At 45.0% G+C, this 18,463-nt stretch overlaps 1 protein-coding gene across 5 annotated transcripts in view; it reads left to right on the top strand.

The window, feature by feature from the left end:
- Positions 1-18,463, top strand: part of LOC112215700 (transmembrane protein 108) — a 102,026-nt gene that overhangs the window by 35,083 nt on the left and 48,480 nt on the right. Inside the window, exon 1 of one of the 5 annotated variants that reach the window (XM_024374982.2) lies at positions 4,221-4,371. The exons of the other annotated variants lie outside the window; for them this stretch is intronic. The gene's annotated coding sequence lies outside the window, so the exon portion shown is untranslated. Of the gene's footprint in view, positions 1-4,220; positions 4,372-18,463 lie in introns of those variants that run through there. 5 annotated transcript variants of the gene reach the window in all.

Here is an 18,463-nt window from a genome sequence, read left to right as displayed (position 1 = left end):
ACAACAGCCACCACATTGAAGCATCGTTACCCATGCAGAGCAAGGGAAACAACCACCCCAAGGCTCAGAGCGAGTGAAGTTTGAAACGCTATTAGCGCGCGCTAACTAGCCAGCCATTTCACTTCGGTTACACCAGCCTCATCTCGGGAGTTGATAGGTTTGAAGTCATAAACAGCGCAATGCTTGACGCACAATGAAGAGTTGCTGGCAAAACGCACTAAAGTGCTGTTTGAATGAATGTTTACGCGCCTGCTTCTGCCTACCACCGCTCAGTCAGATACTTAGATACTTGTATGCTTGTATGCTCAGTCAGATTATATGCAACACAGGACACGCTAGATAATATCTAGTAATATCATCAACCATGTGTAGTTAACTAGTGATTTATGATTGATTGTTTTTTATAAGATAAGTTTAATGCTAGCTAGCAACTTACCTTGGCTTACTGCATTTGCGTAACAGGCAGTCTCCTTGTGGAGTGCAACAAGAGAGAGGCAGTTATTGCGTTGGACTAGTTAACTGTAAGGTTGCAAGATTGGATCCCCTGAGCTGACAAGGTGAAAATCTCTTTCTGCCCCTGAACAAGGCAGTTAACCCACCGTTCCTAGGCCGTCATTGAAAATAAGTTATGAAGTTATAAGTTATGTTATGAAAACTAGAAATCGGCCATTCCGATTAATCGGTCGACCTCTAGTTTATACTTGCGGAATATTTTTGTACAAATGAACATGGTACCTTCAGGCATTTGGAAGGATGAACCAGACTTGTGGAGGTCTACATTTTTTTTCCTGAGGTCTTGGCAGATTTCTTTTGATTTTCCCATGATGTCAAGCAAAGAGGCACTGAGTTTGAAGGTAGGCCTTGAAATACATCCACAGATACACCTCCAATTGAGTCGAATGATGTCAATTAGCCTATCAGAAACCTCTAAAGCCATAATCATTTTCTGGAATTTTCCAAGCTATTAAAAGGCACAGTCAACTTAGTGTATGTAAACTTCTGACCCACTGGAATTGTGATACAGTGAATTATAAGTGAAATAACTGGGAATTGACATCCACAGCTCTGTGAAGATATATATATATATATATAGGGAGTAATCCGGAAGGTCCAGGTGTGCGAAATGAGGGTTGCCAGGACCAGTGTTTAGTAGAACGGCGACGTTGAGGGGGAGCGGGAGTAGACGTGACAGTATGGATGTATTTTATGCCAGTGGTGTCTCTCTTTTTGGTGATTAATGTTCTTGCAGAGGCATTTTGTGAACTAATTACTGCAACGTTATAAATCAGCTGTTGCTACTCCTTTCTATCCTTTTACTCTAAAGGGTTTAGACTGGTTGTTGAGATGTACAGACAGACAGGGAGTCAGGCAGGCAGTACAGTATGTGAGAATCCCCCATAATTATGTAAGTGGCAAGAGACTCAGGTAGCCAGACCAGTTAGTCAGTGAGGGTTGATAGGAAGTGATGATGTGTCCCCACCTCCCGCCGCATCGGGGTGAATGGCATGCTGGGAGTCTAATTTCCTTTTAATGGCCTGGCATTTACTAGCTGGTTGGCGGGGGAAGTGGTGGCAGGCTGCGCTGATTGATGACCCATGCAGCCAGCGCCAACCGCCTCCAGCCTGCATGTCATAGCAACCGCAACTCATCCTTTCATCAGGGCCATGGCCGATGACGTCGACAGCGTCATCAATTACAGCACAGCACTGCCAGTGACTCAGCACTGCCAGTGACTCAGCACCGTAGCATCCTGCAGATACACATTTGGCGTGGCGGAGAGGAGGAATGGGATGCTGAAGAACCAAGCATTCCTTTCTATAGAGCTTGTGGTAAATACCTGGTGCTATTTCATCAGGGAATGTTATTGGAGCAAATCGATACTGCAGTAAACATTCAATTTGTTTTCGCTGGCTGGCTGGCCAATTAAGTGATCACATCAGCACTCCAGTGGCACGATCAACCAATCGGCTACTCTGAGTCACTGCTCACTGGCTCTTAGTTATTGCTGTGGCACATGCTTGAAGAAGTGTTATTTGTTTCATAATGGAATTGTTCATTGTAATCAGGCCCGTCATCTATTGCCAAGGGGGGGGGGGATCAGCCTCAGCCTCAGCAGGGTCTTACGTGAATTCTTGTTATGAAAGCCCAACCTTGGTCTGCTCAGGGCCAGATAACCAAACTACTCAGTGATTTTTCTCTCAGCTCCATGGCAAAATGGGCCCCAAATGCAGTAGTCCAGCCCTGGATCTACTGTGAGGTCACTAAGAGCGCGAGAGGGGGAGAGGGCCCTGAGACATCAGCACTTCTGAGTCATGGCCCTCTGAGACTCATCCTCCCGACAAACAGCAGCACAGGAAACACATGGAGAGAACGAGGCCCTTTGCGTCAGGTGGGAGGCCATGTTATCAGGAACTGTTTACTGATTCCCATCGAAGGGGGGAAAGAAATTGGTCCTCTGGGAGGATGGGGTGGAGATAGGCATCACAGTCATGTCGCAATCACATGGAACCCCTTGAGATCACGCCAATGAGGTCCAATGGAAATCCACTTTACTAATCTGATGTAACCGGTCTGTTTCCAAAATGGCACCTATTTTCATTTCTACCCTATGGGTAGTGCACTATATAGTGATTTAGGATGTCATTTGGTACTTACACATTGTTTATCCTCTGGGGCTGCCTTGGTGGCCTACTGTAAATGTACCTATTTCTACATTTATGATGGAGAAATGTGGTTTATGCAAAAAGTTGGTAAATCTATCCTAGCAAACATGACACCCATTGGCCCCATATGGGTATTTGGTGGTGGGGCGGCAGGGTAGCCTAGTGGTTAGAGAGTTGGACTAGTAAACGGAAGGTTGCAAGTTCAAACCCCCGAGCTGACAAGGTACAAATCTGTCGTTCTGCCCCTGAACAGGCAGTTAACCCACTGTTCCTAGGCTGTCATTGAAAATAAGAATTTGTTCTTATTAACTGACTTGCCTAGTTAAATAAAGGTAAATAAATGAATAAAGGTGGGCATGGGATAGCCCGCAGAAAGTTCACACCAAGCCCACACCAGCCCGACACGGACGAGCTCACAACAAGCCCAACACAGGCTAGTCCATATCAATCCCACTCCAGCCCAACACAAGCTAGCCCACCACAGCCCAACATGGGCCAGCCCACACCGAGCCCAACAGGGGCTAGCCAACAGCAAGCCCAGCACAGGCTAGGCCATACCAAGCACAGCGAGTGGTGGGGCTCATTAGAATATTTGGAGGTTTGATTTGCACCCAGTTATTTTGGTGCAACAGTTATTGAGTGTAACTGTTCTGTGTCACTGTTCAGTGTCACTGTTGTGTTGTTTTTTTCTGATACAGTGTAACATGTTTAGAAAATTATGCAATTAATGCATTACATTTAAATGTCATAAATTATAAATAAAAAAGTTCCTATGAAATAGCAAATGCGCATCTGCCAATGTGGGCAGCCTACATGGGGCAACCTACATTGTGACAATGTGCGCATGTTTGCTTTTCAGCTATCTGATAGAAAGTGAAGGAAACAAAAGTCAGAAGTCCATGTAACACCTCGGTCATATATTTGTTTCTGTAATACTTTTTGACTGAGGTTTGACTCCATAAATCTGTGTAATGAATTCAGAAGCACGTCTCTCCTAATTTCTCTGTCTCTATTTACCGACCGCCCTCACAGATAGACAGCGTCTGCATCCCAAATGGCACCCTATTTCCTACAAAGTGCATTACTTTTGAACAGATCCCAATGGTCAAAAGGAGTGGACTACAGTATATAGGGAATAGAATAGGTTGCTATTTGAGACACACAGTGTGTTCATTCAATGCCCTGTAAACAAGCCGATAAATCTAGTCTTGTGGACCATGTATTGGAGTGAGGAAAATATCAGCTCAACAGCGTCCATAAAAGCGTGTTTGGGTCATCTGTGGGTTGTTGTCATTGCACAACCCTGTCCACTCGTTCAGTGAATCCCTCCCACCTCGCTCTCTTTACACTCTTGTTATGGAAAGTGCAGCTTCATGCAAGCATAGAGCCAGACCCTTAGACGCTAAAACCCTAAAGTAAAAAAGAGAGAAGTCCAAAATCAAAAGGCATTGTTATCCTTGCGGGCTTGTACCCCGGGGGAGACGGATTGACAGATTTATATTTCACTACCCCATCTCGAGCGACCTTGGCTGGGGCGTAAACTCTGTGCCCCCCTCCTGACTCACTATTCAGAGCTGTGTTCTCCAAGTAGCAGCAGCAAAGGCATTTTGGGGACCCAAAGGGCTGTCAACATGAGCCCAAACACAAAGGCTGAGCTGCTAGGAGGAAGGGGATGGTTTCTGAAAGTCTTATTCTCTCAGTCCCAGTGGTGAGTGCTTTATTTTGTCTTTCTCTTTTAGAAATTTTTATTTTTTTAAATTTTTATTCTTTCTGATTGGAGACCCGAGTTTGTCCTCGCCAAGGAGATTTGAATATATAATGTAGGCCTACTATTAGAGTTGCCATGGCAATGGCCACAGTGTGTGTGTGTGTGTGTGTGTGTGTGTGTGTCAGTTGCCATGTAGCTGTTGATTTGTTATTCTCCTGTAAAAGGCTGGAATGTCATGGAGCTGCTAGCTGTCTCTGACACAGAAAATACACAGATGTATTCCAATACAATTTCATATAGAACTCATTTAGAGGATCTTTGTGGGTCTACCTCTGTGTGAATTATTCCCCATGTTTGCATCTTTGGATGGATATATATTCTGTCTTATTATATCCTATAGAATTAGGTATTTTGATTCTTCTTCTAAGCAACATATTTCAAACACATACCCTGACATAATGCTCTGTTTTAGGACTATTGTTCCGTCCAGCTCCTGGACTTTAAGGACCATGACACGGCCTGCCATAACACATTATCTCTCTCTGACTGTGTCCAGCTGTAATCTGTGCAGTGGTCTGAGGGGCTTTACCCATGCTAGTAATTCTATTTCTATGACAGCTCCCAATGTGTGAACAGCCTGATGCTTTCCTCTGTCTCAGCTAGTTAAATCCACAGCCTCTCCACTCTCTCTTTCTCTATGGAGTAGAGTCATGATATGCACCTGTTTTTTCTCTAATGAAAGGAATGCCACAATGTACATCTCAAAAACACAGCCACTCAGCTAGCTGATCTTTTCAGGTGGTTGGAAAATACATCCAAATGCAAATATGACTGGTAGTAGGTTGGTTGAGTTGCATCCTGCAGTAGAGGTCTTCAATAAAAGGCCACTCTAATCAAATGTGCAGTTTTGTCACACAACACAATGCCACAATGTGTCAAGTTTTGAGGGAGTGTGCAATTGGCAGGCTGACTGCAGGAATGTCCACCAGACCTGTTGCCAGATAATTGAATGTTCCTTTCAGAGAATTGAAAGTTCATTTCTTTACTTTCTTTCTCTACTTTCTTTACCATAAGCCACCTCCACAACCTCAAACAGTCACACTCCAAACTCCACTATGGCCAAGACCAAAGAGCTGTCAAAGGAAACCAGAAACACAATTGTACACCTGCACCAGGCTGGGAAGACTGAATCTGCAATAGGTAAGCAGCTTGGTTTGAAGAAATCAACTGTGGGAGCAATTATTAGGAAATGGAAGACATACAAGACCACTGATAATCTCCCTCGATCTGGGGCTCCACGCAAGATCTCACCCCGTGGGGTCAAAATTATCACAAGAATGGTGAGCAAAAATCCCAGAACCACACGGGGGGACCTAGTGAATGACCTGCAGATAGCTGGGACCAAAGTAACAAAGCCTACCATCAGTAACACACTACGCCACCAGGGACTCAAATCCTGCAGTGCCAGATGTGTCCCCCTGCTTAATCCAGTACATGTCCAGGCCCGTCTGAAGTTTGCTAGAGAGCATTTGGATGATCCAGAAGAAGATTGGGAGAATGTCATATGGTCAGATGAAACCAAAATAGAACCTTTTGGTAAAAACTCAACTTGTCGTGTTTGGAGGACAAAGAATGCTGAGTTGCATCCAAAGAACACCATACCTACTGTGAAGCATGGGGGTGGAAACATCATGCTTTGGGGCTGTTTTTCTGCAAAGGGACCAGGACGACTGATCCGTGTAAAGGAAAGAATGAATGGGGCCATGTATCGTGAGATTTTGAGTGAAAACCTCCTTCGATCAGCAAGGGCATTGAAGATGAAACGTGGCTGGGTCTTTCAGCATGACAATTATCCCAAACACACCGCCCGGGCAACGAAGGAGTGGCTTCGTAAAAAGCATTTCAAGGTCCTGGAGTGGCCTAGCCAGTCTCCAGATCTCAACCCCATAGAAAATCTTTGGAGGGAGTTGAAATCCGTGTTGCCCAGCAACAGCCCCAAAACATCACTGCTCTAGAGGAGATCTGCATGGAGGAATGGGCCAAAATACCAGCAACAGTGTGTGAAAACCTTGTGAAGACTTACAGAAAACGTTTGACCTCTGTCATTGCCAAGAAAGGGTATATAACAAAGTATTGAGAAACTTTTGTTATTGACCAAATACTTATTTTCCACCATAATTTTCAAATAAATTCATGAAAAATCCTACAATGTGATTTTATGGATTTTTTTTCTCATTTTCTCTGTCATAGTTGAAGTGTACCTATTATGATAAATTACAGGCCTCATCTTTTTAAGTGGGAGAACTTACACAATTGGTGGCTGACTAAAATACTTTTTGCCCCACTGTATATGTATATTGTTGTGTACCATGGGATGGATGTAACACTCCACCCTGCTGAGCTACAGCTGATTATGGGACGGAGAGAGCAGAAAGCCAGAAAAACTGAGATTTGAAATGAGGGGAAGAAGGACAGAAGGGGAGATCTGAATGACTCCACAGCCAGCAGACGATCATAAAGCCAGCCCCACGCACTAGCAACTTCAGCACCTTCACCGCCGAACAGCATCAGCAGAGGATCATAAAGCCAGCCCCACGCACTACCAACGTCAGCACCTTCACCGCCGAACAGCATCAGCAGAGGCTCATAAAGCCAGCCCCACGCACTATCAACGTCAGCACCTTCACAGCCGAACAGCATCAGCAGAGCCAGAGACGGGGCCATGGGAAGTACCAGTGGGAGTGATCGAAGGACGGGCCTTCCAATATTAACTTCCTTCAACCCTCTCATTTGACTTACTGCTGGAGGTCAATAAGGGGGGCGAGTCCAATAGGGACCAGATATTACCACTTTTAAAGGAGTGGTTGAACAAGTGGAATGAAGCAGATGTAACCGGTTTTAAGGGAGTAGTGTGTAATGGAGGCTTGACAGTATATGAGTCATTGTTTGCAGGTTAAAGATGGTTCTCTTTTTGGGGTATTTAGCCATTTTTTTTACTGCTGTTTTTTAGTTCCACTTTTTGGAACATTTTTGTAATGGTTGCAGTTTTACTTTTTCTGAATTCTTCTAGCCATCAGTTAGAGGTAAGCCTCGGTTCTTTACACCCAGGGGCAGGGTCATATAATTGTAATGGGTTTCTTCGAGGTTGGGAGCTAGGGTATTCATAGGATAGTAGACTCATTGTAAAGGGTTTTTGCAGTGGATTTCCGTGTGGGGTCCATGCTTGAGGTGTCTATAGAATGTCTTAGGATGTTAGGCTAAGGCTGACACGGTGACTATACATCTCGTCTCGTGGGAGACTAGACCCTATTGTGGTGAGTAACTCCAGGTCCACAGGTGAAGGGTTTGTGCCGCTCACTCGTGGGTGTAAAACAAATATTTATTTAACAATAACAGTTGCAGAGCGAAGAAAGTATACTCACCACTCAAGTTCCCCTGGTCTTATAACCCTAGGTGAGCCTGATGGATTACGGGTCGCCCTACCTCTGAGCTGGACGTCCTGCTGAGTGGTTTTTGGAAAAGTTTTCTCCCGCCCCAGCTGTCAGCCGCCGAGGACTGGGCTGGAAGGGCAGCACCCGTTGGTAATAGTTTTAAAGCATAGGTAATCTAGTGTAGCTCATTAATCTCAAGGGAGAGGCGCGAGTTGGGCAATACATTTTTGGTGTCCCTGGGTGGGAGGGCACCAGAGATACAAATGTGCGATGGTGTCAATGGGAAAATATCCTGTTGAACCCACAGTTACAGTTTGTGTATGGTGATGGAAGCAGGCTAAGAAGGTATAGGGAGCCTGAGAGAGTGGGAACTGTACACTGAGGGCTCCTAAAGGGGAACCGATACAGGGGCCTATTGGGCCTACGTATTAAAGTGTCAAGGAAAAACGGTGACGCAAAGGCAAGGTACCACCATTGGCTCAGCCGGGGCGATACTGGAAGGGCTGTTGGAGGCCGAGAAGCGTAGGATAAAGCGGTTACGCTTAATAATGGATAGTGATTACTGTAATGAGGGTGGTAAGGGTGAAGAAGTGGCCCACAGAGGGTCATGTGAAAAAATTGCAATACTCATTACAAAAAAATGGAAATCGAGGTTGCTCAACAAAAAGTCACACCACCGAAGGGAAGTAATGAAGGTAATAGAGAGGTTGACATGTTGGCCCAAATGAGTGGTGTAATTGTTGTTGGAGTAAGCAGCTGCTAAGGATGGGAGGAGTACTAAATGACAGGGTACGTGATAATAGAGGCACTCCGGCTAGGGAACTCAACTCTCGTTCCAGCCCGTTCTAGTCCCTCGAGAGTTCTAAACCGGTGTGCTCTCTGTTTGTAGGGCAGGAGAGCTGGGTGCAGACCTTATGGCAGCGAAAACTGGAGCACTACCTCCGGGGTGGCCAATGTGCAGGGAATCGTAGTGTTGAGACGAGGGTATCCCCAAGCATGGTTTGGTAGAGGGTTGGGGCATAGAATGTATTGATATCCAGGGATACGGAAGTGATCAGTTGGGGTCCTTGGCTGACGGGGAATGTTCCGTTTGCCTGGAATATACCCTGCCCAAGGTGTGGGAAGGATCAGGGAATAAGAGGCCTCCAGTCATGCCTGTGGAGCGCGATGTGGCCTATGGGCTAGATGGGGTTCCACGAGGCCGGGTAAAAGTGATGGATCACATATTCTGTCACCACTGCCGCCTTCAGTTTCTCCCACGACTTAGAGTGTACACCCAATGGGTAGGACAGGGTGGCACTGAGGGGCTTTTGAAAGGGCCCCAGGACTGTTCATGTCAGTGGGATCGGGCCCAACTGGGGAGAATGCAGTGATCTAAAAAGGTCAGCCCTGCTAATCTCAGCCGGTGGTTTTTGGTTACCAGGTTAGAAAATTAACAAGACCACTTTTGAGCACAGGCTTGAGGAGAAACTCAAAGGGAAGTGTATCCTAATGGGCCAGGGGTCGTCAAATTGGAGTGCTTGAACCCCTGTGCCAAAGGAGGGGTCACCCAATTGACTGACTGGATAGAGGCCAGAAATGTGTGAGAAATGTGTATGTTTAAGGTAAATCAGATCCCCTTGGGATAGGAAAGGATAGATAAGGGTCTATGGACCAGAAGGGAGTTTAGTCTGCTCCCTGTGGTTAATCAGGATATAGCTAAGGGTTTGAGGGTCCTATGGAAACTATACCATTGGAACCAGTTTATAAAGGAAATTATGATGGATTTCCAAATCCAGTAGGAGGAAAAGGGAATCGTACTAGGCTGCGCTATGTCCTGACCAGATTAAATGGCTGGGGGAGTGGAGAAGCCCGGATATAGTGCAAGGAAGCTACCCTGACAGCAGTCACAGAGGACCCGGTTAGACAGGGTGTGCTACAGGTTTTTTGGGGGTCAGGCTGTCAGAGCGTCTGGCCCACTGGCGGGGAAGGAGCCCATGCAGCTCGGGGTGAAACTCAGGACGGTCTATGTGCCGTTAAAGCGTTTCTACTCCCTTTCTACATTTGTGAGAGTGGTAGGGCCAGGAACTGGAACCGCCCTGGTAAAAAGACGCCCCTGAGCCAGCATCTAGAAAGGGTAAAAATGGAGGTAAAAGGAAGCAAAGGAGATGATGCCTTCCCACCATCTGGGCCCGAAGGAAAGCCAAGAAGGAAGTGGTGTAAACGATGGTATGAAGTGGGCATGAGCATGTTGTTCGGGGTTTTGCTCATGGTAGCTCTGTACACGATTGGGGTGCTTGGTTGGGAGCGGACACATGTTATGGTAGGAATAAGGCCATTTAAGGGAACAGCGTACAATCCTGTTTGAAACCTATACGCTACAGATAATACAGTTGAAGTCAGAAGTTTACATACACCTTAGCCATATACATTTAATCTCAGTTTTTCACAATTCCTGACATTTTAATCCTAGTAACAATTCCCAGTCTTAGAACAGTTAGGATCACCACTTTATTTTAATAATGTGAAATGTCAGAATAATAGTAGAGAGATTGATATATTTCAGTTTTTATTTCTTTCATCACATTCCTTCCCAGTGGGTCAGAAGTTCACATACACTCAATTAGTATTTGGTAGCATTGCCTTTAAACTGGGGCGGCAGGGTTGCCTAGTGGTTAGAGCGTTGGACTAAAGTTCAAACCCACGAGCTGACAAGGTACAAATCTGTCGTTCTGCCCCTGAACAGGCAGTTAACCCACTTCCTAGGCCGTCATTGAAAATAAGAATTTGTTCTTAACTGACTTGCCTGGTTAAATAAAGGTTAAATATATATATATATATAAATATATATATAAAAATACAAAAAAAAATTCACTTGGGTCAAACGTTTCAGGTAGCCTTCAACAAGCCTTCAACAAGCTTCCCACAATAATTGGTGTAACTGAGTCCGGTTTGTAGGCCTCCTTGCTTGCACATGCTTTTTCAGTTCTGCCCACAAATGTTCTATAGGATTGAGGTCAAGGCCTTGTGATGGCCACTCCAATACCTTGACTTTGTTGTCCTTAAGCCTTTTTGCCACAACTTTGGAAGTATGCTTGGGGTCGTTGTCCATTTGGAAGCCCCATTTGCGACCAAGCTTTAACTGATGTCTTGAGATGTTGCTTCAATATATCCACATAATTTTCCTACCTCATGAAGCCATCTATTTTATGAAGTGCACCAGTCCCTCCTGCAGCAAAGCACCCCCACAACATGATGCTGCCACCCTCGTGCTTTATGGTTGGGATGGTGTCCTTCGTCTTGCAAGCGTCCCCCTTTTTCCTCCAGACATAACGATGGTCCTTATGGCCAAACGGTTCTTTTTTTGTTTCATCAGTCCAGAGAACATTTCTCCAAAAGTATGATCTTTGTCTCCATGTGCAGTTGCAAACTGTAGTCTGGCTTTTTTGTGGTGGTTTTGGAGCAGTGGCTTCTTCCTTGCTGAGTGGTCTTTCAGGTTATGTCGATATAGGACTCGTTTTACTGTGGATATAGATACTTTTGTACCTGTTTCCTCAAACATCTTCACAAGGTCCTTCGCTGTTGTTCTGGGATTGATTTACACTTTTTGCACCAAAGTACGTTCATCTCTAGGAGACAGAACGTGTCTCCTTCCTGAGCAGTATGACGGCTGCGTGGTCCCATGGTGTTTATACTTGCGTACTATTGTTTGTACAGATGAACGTGGTACCTTCAGGCGTTTGGAAATTGCTCCCAAGGATGAACCAGACTTGTGGAGGTCTACAAAAAAAATTTCTGAGGTCTTGGCTGATTTATTTGGATTTTCCCATGATGTCAAGCAAAGAGGCACTGATTTTGAAGATAGGCCTTGAAATACATCCACAGGTACACCTCCAATTGACTCAAATTATGTCAATTAGCCTATCAGAAGCTTCTAAAGCCATGACATAATTTTCTGGAATTTTCCAAGCTGCTTAAAGGCACAGTCAACTTAGTGCATGTAAACTTCCGACCCATTGGAATTGTGATATAGTGAATTATAAGTGAAATAATGTCTTTAAACAATTGTTGGAAAAATTACATGTCTCATGCACAAAGTAGATGTCCTAACCGACTTGCCAAAACTATAGTTTGTTAATAAGAAATTTGTGGAGTGGTTGCAAAACAAGTTTTAATGACTCCAACCTAAGTGTATCTAAACTTCCGACTTCAACTGTTTGTGAATGGGGAAAATGCTGGGGCCCCAGATGTTGTAGTAGGTTACTCAGGCATTGGAATATGACCAAAATATTGAATGTGTTCAATAAAGCAATGGGAAAGGATGTAATGGTGATGTAATGGTCACATCAATTTTCCTCTGTTGGACTCTGTGGCCATAGAGCAGTGGGGTTGCAACGTGTAGAGCTGGGGGTCGGCGTCTCCATTTCCGCCTCAACGCTTAACTCCAGCTATGTAACCACTCATTCTTGTGTGACCGTTTCACCCATCAGTCTGCCACTCACGTAGCCTCGACATGATAGCTTCCACCTGGTAACTTCTTCCACCTGGTTTCTTCAGGTGCCCATTCCTTTATAAGCTTCCCTCTAGCGTGCTTTAGTTCGAAGCAATTCAGCTTGCCCCTGGCTTGTGCTCAGGACCGGTCCGCTCAATATAACATTTAAAATAGGTTAACCTTTCCTTGAATAGCCTTGGGAGGGGCCACAGCGGGTTTATAATTTAGGGGGTGCTTATATTTGTCCTGTTACACACAGGTGTGTAATGGAAATGTGTTTTTTTGCAAATCCCAACTCCATCTGAGACACCTGCAGGGAGTGGAGTCACGACCAAGGTCACCATTGTACAGCGCCCTGGGTCAATTAAGGTAAAGTGCCCTACTCAAGGCCACAGCTACAGAATTTTTCTTCTGCACCTTGTCAGCTCCGGTATTCGAACCAGAAACCTTTCGGTTACTGGCCCAACGCTGTGTCAGCAGGATGGGAAGCCCTCCAAGTCAGCAAGTCTTGAGGGTGGGGGCTGCACTTGAAAGGACAGGAACCAAGGAGCAAGATGGCGAGCCACCTCCCCAACTACACTGCAGGCAATTTCACCAAAAATGAGGCAAACCTGAATGGGTCCTGGGTGAATGGAATAGACTACACCTTACATACAGTACACTGGTATGGTTGGAATACTGTGTACAGGGCTTATGGAAGGAAGGTTGGGTGATTAGGGCAGTTATTTTTCTAGGAGGAACCATCAAGCTGGCATGGCAGATCTGGTTAGCAGCATCCTGGAGGTACCCATGTAGTTGGTTTGTGGCCTACCTATTGGGGAGAAGCCCAATAGAACCAGGAAAGGCCAAGTACTGCAAATGGGGAGTCTTGGTGTGGCAAGCAGTGGATGTATGGGTAGAAGGGTGTGATACCCTGAGGCCTCTGTTATGGGTAAGCACTGATAGGAGTATACTTAGAACTATATCTGGGGTTGTGTATGAACATGGGAGCGACACGCAAGGATGGGAAGTGCTGCAGAGTGGAGTGTATCTGTGATGACTGATACTACTGTGTCGCTTGTAAGATGTCAGGTTGGCTGCTGGTGTTTGGGAGTATTCACCGTGTTGTGGAAAGATTCTTACACAGGGACACTCGAAGTCTATCTTAAATGAATCATTGTTTATTGTCAGCGTGCTGGAGGGGTTCCAACCAACTCAATGCACCATAGTACACATGTCAATCAGGAGCTCTCCTGGGGCAGTCCCAACAATTGTCTTATATGGCTATACACAGATTTAGCATAATTAATTCATCATTACCGTTTCGTTCATGTGACGGCCAATACTGTTTCATAACATGTGACAGACCAACACCTCACGAGGCTTCTCCTCTCTAAGCTCAGACCTTGAAACTGAGATTTGTACAGTCAGCCACTTGCATGAACACAGAAATTGGTTTATAGAACAGTGCATAAATAGAACACGTAAATTAGTTCTAAGCACAAACATTCAAATTCCCATTACAACCACATTAGACTAGATTATAGTTTAAAATAATGGCCTGGCTGTCCGATGGTTCATAATGTACGGTATCTTCTTTACACAACGAGCGAGTCAGCGTTCCATGGGTCCTCAGGTACCCCAACTGGGGTCCCTTGATGCCCTTGCCATGTCACGAATGTAAACGAGTGACGAATGGGGAGGGGTGATTAGAGGGGCCATAATAGCAATCTGCAGCACATGCCACTAGGTGGGTAAAGGACCTGCAGGGGTGGAACTTGGGACACTTAGGGACATTGAATGTGTTACCATTGAGGCTAACAGGGGCCTTTGGATGACCTGAGGATAGGGAGGATGAGCAAGGTGTTATATGCTGATGGGTGGAAGGATATCGTATATGGTCAGGGTCCGATACGCCTAATCCCATCCTGAACATCCATTAGGGGCCAGAAGGGTGGAACCTGGTGCATGTGTCAGCCAGCGAAATAATGAGAGGAGGTGCTGGTGGGGGGTATAAGGATGTAATACAGGCTCCTTGGCTAGTGAGGGGTCACAGGGTGCCCATTGTGCTACAAGGAGAACCTACGGAAAGGATGAGGGATCCAGGCTCCTCAGATGTACAGTAGGTGGAGTTCAGGGTCGTCCTCAGGGGTAATCATTTGGTAGTTCGAGTGAGGGTGAAACAGTGGAAGTAGTGGTGGTGAGCCTCATGGAACCGGTAGACCTAGTGGGTCATAGTGATGACCAAGAGATACCGGAGCCGTGTGAAGCCCGAGCTACCGCTCCGGAGGTCAACCCCTCTCCAGGGGTTAAGGTATGGAGAGTATCAGATACCAGAAACAGGAGACGCATATGTATTATGTGCTCTCTGTTCAGAGAGACATGAGGCAGGGGAAATGGCTACAAGGCTGAGGTGGAACCATGAGTTCCATATTGGATGCTTTCGGGAGTGGCTGCACACCAGGTGTAGTTGTCCGGTGTGCCGAAACTCGACAAGGTATGACAGGTATGATCAGGGGTAATACAGAGGGCCGTCTGGATGAGCGGTTCAAGGAGAGGTCCGTGGCCTCTCTGAAAGCACCCTAGATCGAGCAAATTGGGCACTGCTAAGGTTGATCTAGAGGTCCTGTCAGGAAGAAGGGTCTCGTGGAGGCAAGGTGCCCAAATGGGACCAGTGGGGGAACCAGGCAATGGAATACCAATGGATTGGCTCTGGCCTCCTGGTCTCTTCCTAGGAAGGTTGCCTGGTGGAAAGACAGGATGAGCACTGTATTATGGGACCTGAGCTGGTCCGTTAGAGAGGACCCTGGGAACAAGACAAGGGGTGTGAGAGGGCGCCACAGGTCTGAGTAGGTATTTGTTAGCTAATGTGTACTCGAAGGGGGGCAGGAATGTGGATAGGTTCCTGTGATTCTAACTAATCCGAGAAAGTGAGAGGTTTTAGTCTAATTTAGATGTTTTTAAATTACAGGTAATGTGGAGGTGTGGTGAAGATCTCCGCTGGTTTCCCTCCCAGGGACGTTAGGAACAACGTATGTTGTATATGCTGTTTTTTACATAATTTCCCATCAATCAGATTAAAGTGGCTGGAAATTGGCCGATATTAAGTGGCTGGGGTCTGTGTAAGGTGTTTTTAAACATGCAGGGATATCTATTTAACTCTGAATAGGGAAGGGAACAAGCTGTTGGTCGGGAACCTGGCACAATGGGTCCTTGAGGTGGAAATAGTTTACCGTAGGAAAATAAGGGAATTTAGGTCTAAGCCACCTACCCGACTGGGAAAGAGAAGTGGAGACCACACACACCTCTTGGGAGCCATTAAGGCCCTGGACCTTGGGAGAGGTTAAATGTATTAAAGCAACTGACTGGATACACAAACAAGGAAAGTTTATCAATATGCTAACAATGGTCGTTTGTCCCTATAGGCCTGCTGTGGAATGCCATTATCTATGGTTGATGTGAAGGGTTTGTGGCGGGCACTCGTGGGTGTAAAACTAATATTTATTTAATAATAACATGTTGCCAAGCGGAAAAAGTGTATTCACCACTCAAGTTCCCCTGGTATTATAGCACTAAGAGAGCCTGATGAACTTTGGGCCGCCCTACCTCTGAGCTGGATGTCCCGATGGGTGGTTTTTGGAAAAGGTTTCTCCCACCTCAGCTGTCGGCCACCAACTGCTAAGCCAGTACCGCGATTGGTATCAGTGGGTCGCTGGGATCGGGACTGGGCTGGAAGTGCAACACACTTCCAGAGAGGTGTGAGTTGGGCAAGACGATATCTAACCATATCATGAAAGCAACAATCAAAGTCTAGGAAGGGGGACGTAATGGTCGGTCAGCTGATAGAGATGAGTCTTCAGGCCTGCTTAAAAGCCCCAACAGTCTGAACAGCACAGAGATGATCAGGAAGGGAGTTCCATAGGTGTGGTGTGTGGGAGGAAAAGGCACGGTCCCCCCTTGTGCTGGGGGCATGTAGGAGTTTGACGCGGCTTGAACATAGGGTACATGGAAGTTCATAGGGGTAGTGTAGGTGGGTCCGATGCCATATAGGGCTTTGTAGATGAGGATGAGAATTGTATAGTAAATTCTTTTGAGAAACAAGTAGCCAATGGAGATCAGCAAGGATGGGGGTGATGTGTGGCAGACTTTTTAGTTTGTGTCAGTATCCTTGCAGCACTTTTTTGGATGAGCTGTAGTTTATGAATTGAACTTGGAGGCTGGCCCCAAAGTACTGCATTCCCAAGTAAGAAGCTCTCTTACTGAAGCAGTGGGACCGAATACAACTCTCAAAAACATACATTAGATATACAGTATAGCTTCAGAAATACAACAAAGTATGCCAAGAATGTAATGGGGTACCAATACATAATTATTGAAGAATTAAAGGATGAGAATATTAAAGCAGTACCCAATTGGGAAGACGAGCTGCAAATAGTAATATCCCAAGTGGGAGGATATATCTAGAAGCAGGTTCAAGACGACCAACTCTCTACTATGAAGGGAATACTCTTAGAAAGTAAAAGTAACTCTTATAATGCAATCAAAGTACAACCATGACATCACACCAAGCTCAAATTAAATTGTAATGGTCACATACACATATTTAGCAGATGTTATTGTGGGTGTAGCGAAGTGCTTGTGTTCCTAGCTCCAACAGTGCAGTAGTATCTAACAGTGCAGTAGTGTCTAAAAACGATTCACAACAATACACACACATCTAAAAGTAAAAGAAGGGAATTAAGAAATATATAAATATTAGATTGAGCAGTGGTTGTAGTAGCATTGATGATTATACAGAAGAATAGAATACAGTGTATACATATGAGATTAGTAAAGCAGTATGTAAACATTATTTAAACATTTATTAACTTCTTGCGTCGAGCCATCCCGGATCCGGGATCGTGAATACAGCCTCAAGCTCATTACCATAACGCAACGTTAACTATTCATGAAAATCGCAAATGAAATGAAATTAATATGCTAGCTCTCAAGCTTAGCCTTTTGTTAACAACACTGTCATCTCAGATTTTCAAAATATGCTTCTCAACCATAGCAAAACAAGCATTTGTGTAACAGCTAGCACAGCTAGCATAGCATTTAGCGTAGCATTTAGCGTTAGCATCAGAAGGCAACATTTTCACAAAAACCAGAAAATCATTCAAATAAAATCATTTACCTTTGAAGAACTTCAGATGTTTTCAATGAGGAGACTCTCAGTTAGATAGCAAATGCTTAGTTTTTCCTGAAAGATTATTTGTTTAGGAGAAATCGCTCCGTTTGGTGCGTCACGTTTAGCTACGAAAAAAACCTGTATCCAGGAGTGTAATTATCCCCGCAGCTCATTAGCATAACACAACGTTAACTATTCATGAAAATCGCAAATGAAATGAAATTAATATGCTAGCTCTCAAGCTTAGCCTTTTGTTAACAACACGGTCATCTTAGATTTTCAAAATATGCTTCTCAACCATAGCAAAACAAGCATTTGTGTAACAGCTAGCACAGCTAGCGTAGCATTTAGCGTAGCTTTTAGCGTTAGCATCAGCAGGCAACATTTTCACAAAAACCAGAATCATTCAAATAAAATCATTACCTTTGAAGAACTTCAGATGTTTTCAATGAGGAGACTCTCAGTTAGATAGCAAATGCTCAGTTTTTCCTGAGAGATTATTTGTTTAGGAGAAATTGCTCTGTTTGGTGCGTCACGTTTGGCTACCAAAAAACCAGAAAATTCAGACTTCAAAACGCTAAACTTTTTTCCAAATTAACTCCATAATATCGACTGAAACATGGTAAACGTTGTTTAGAATCAATCCTCAAGGTGTTTTTCACATATCTCTTCATGATATATCGTTCATTGAAAGCCTCCTCTCTCCTCTCAATCACTGGATGACTGCGTGCAGCTTGTAGATTACGCACCAATTTAGACAAAGGACACCGGGCGGACCCCTGGTAAATGTAGTCTCTTATGGCCAATCTTCCAATGAAATAAAATACGTCACAATGCTGCAGACACCTTGGAGAAACGATAGAAAGGGCAGGCTCATTCCCGGCGCATTCACAGCCATATAAGGAGACAATGGGAAACAGAGCTTCAAAAATTCTGCCCGTTTCATCTTGGTTTCGCCTGTAGCATGAGTTCTGTGGCACTCACAGATAATATCTTTGCAGTTTTGGAAACCTTAGTGTTTTCTTTCCAAAGCTGCCAATT

This window comes from Oncorhynchus tshawytscha, linkage group LG16 (genome assembly GCF_018296145.1).
Source record: "Oncorhynchus tshawytscha isolate Ot180627B linkage group LG16, Otsh_v2.0, whole genome shotgun sequence".
In the NCBI taxonomy this organism is placed as follows: Eukaryota; Metazoa; Chordata; class Actinopteri; order Salmoniformes; family Salmonidae; genus Oncorhynchus; species Oncorhynchus tshawytscha.
Note: the sequence above shows the minus strand (reverse complement) of the source record. Positions and strands in the feature narration are given on the sequence as shown.